The sequence below is a fragment of the Zea mays genome, chromosome 3 (assembly GCF_902167145.1).
Source record: "Zea mays cultivar B73 chromosome 3, Zm-B73-REFERENCE-NAM-5.0, whole genome shotgun sequence".
NCBI classification, from domain to species: Eukaryota; Viridiplantae; Streptophyta; class Magnoliopsida; order Poales; family Poaceae; genus Zea; species Zea mays.
In genome coordinates, this window is record NC_050098.1 from 222,686,173 (window position 1) to 222,688,155 (window position 1,983).

The 1,983-nt window shown below is 41.2% G+C and overlaps 1 non-coding gene across 1 annotated transcript; it reads right to left on the reverse strand.

The window, feature by feature from the left end:
• Positions 1-1,065: 1,065 nt before the first annotated feature.
• LOC111591257 (U2 spliceosomal RNA) lies at positions 1,066-1,260 on the reverse strand. The gene has a single exon (XR_004857482.1). It is a non-coding gene; the product is annotated as a U2 spliceosomal RNA (small nuclear RNA).
• Positions 1,261-1,983: the final 723 nt, after the last annotated feature.

Below are 1,983 nucleotides of genomic sequence, written 5' to 3' on the forward strand. Positions count from 1 at the left end.
AGCAAGAGATTTTTGAACACTAATAAACTTATCATGCTCTTCATACAAAATATCCTCTTGCTTTTCTAAAAGTCTATCCTTTTCATTTAAAGCATCGATTAGTTCATTAATCTTTTCTCCTTTAGCTCTATCTAATCCTTTAAATAAGCTAGAGTAATCTACTTCATCATCACTAGAAGTAGTATACTTAGAGGTATGTCGAACGCTTACCTTCTTTTCCTTGGCCATGAGGCAAGTGTGGCGTTCGTTGGGGAAGAGCGAAGACTTGTTGAAGCCTGAGGCTGCTAGTCCTTCATCGTCGGAGTTGGATGAAGAGCAGTCCGAATCCCACTCTTTTCCAAGGTGCGCCTCGCCCTTCGCTTTCTTGTAAGCCTTCTTCTTCTCCATCTTCCCATGCTTTTCTTGTTCCTGGTCATCATCATTATCGGGGCATTGTGCTATGAAATGACCAGTCTTACCGTATTTGAAGCAGGAGCGCTTTCCCCTTGCTTTGTTCTTGTTGGGGTACTCCTTGCATCCTTTCAACGCGGTCTTGAAGCGCTTGATGATAAGCACCATCTCATCTTCGTTGAGGCCCGCTGCCTCCACTTGTGCCACCTTGCTTGGTAGCGTCTCCCTGCTGCTAGTAGCCTTAAGAGCCATAGGTTTAGGCTCGTAGACGGGTAGTGGACCGTTTAGTGCATCGTCCACATATCGAGTCTCTGCACGGGTTGGGCGTAGTCCATGCCAAATGACTCTTGACCCGACTTGACTCAATGTTTGAAGGTAAATTTGGCTATTATTAGAAGAGAAACGTCTCCAATGGACTCGATAAATGGCTCTTCAATTTTAGTAGCTCTCCATCACTACAACTTCACTCTCTATTTTTGGATAGCCTACTTCACATGCCATACAGAGTTCTAAATTTACAGAGTATACTGGACTAGTCTACACTTTTTTAAAAATCTATTTTAGAAAGTAGTTAAATTAGTAAATTTGGCTAATTTTTTTAGTTGCTCCAAAAGTTGAGAAGCTGAGTGAATAAGTTGATCTACTAACCATCTAAGCTATGTTCAATTTGTTTAGGATCGAGTATACCATGAAGATGTCCACTTAAAATCTACCCGCACAACAAAATTACTTTTAATGCATGCGACGACACACAATCATATTTGATAAAAAAGTTTAATATTATAATGAATATACGATTCACATATCAAATATTAAACTGATAAAAACAAATATTACACTTTATCTTAGCCAAAATGTCGAGAAAGATATTAGTTGAAAGAAGTCCGACCCCTTTTTTATAGCCCGCTCGGTCACTCGTGATACCGTGTGAAAGCGCTACCTTGTGTGTGGTTTTATGTTATGTTAGGCTTAGGTGGTTTCTCATAGGCCATATATATGGTGCTCTGTAGAATCATTCCACTGGTTCAGTGTGTAAAGAGGACAACCCATTTGATAAGGTACATGATGGCACCCAGCAAATATTTGTGCCATTCAAACATTATACATAGTGATATATGAAACAATAATCTTTTGTGACCTTTCCATAATTCATAGGTGCATATGCACCTCACAAAGTCTGGGGAAAAATCCTCGCAACTTTTTAAATCTCTACTACTTATTAAGTTAGCAATAGTAGCCTGCCTTTTTGTGTTCTGCCGTGTAGTCTCTGACAGGTAGGGCCCGCTTGCTCCTGCGTGCATGCTCTCGGTTTATTCCATAACACATTTTTTTACAAAAAATAGAACTACTGCACATGTCACGTGCACAGGAAGACACGTGCACCGTGTGATAACAATCGTACTACTACATGCACAGGATGACATATAAGCAGGTTTAAACACCAATTGGTGGGCAATGTGGTACTAATTTTACCTTGCACAAAAATTAAGACAGCCACATACGCCGTGTGAGGCCCATCTGCCGATTTGTGTTCTGCGAGGCCCATCTCCATGAAACCCTATCCCCGCCCGCGGCATCCAGCCCTACGCGGCT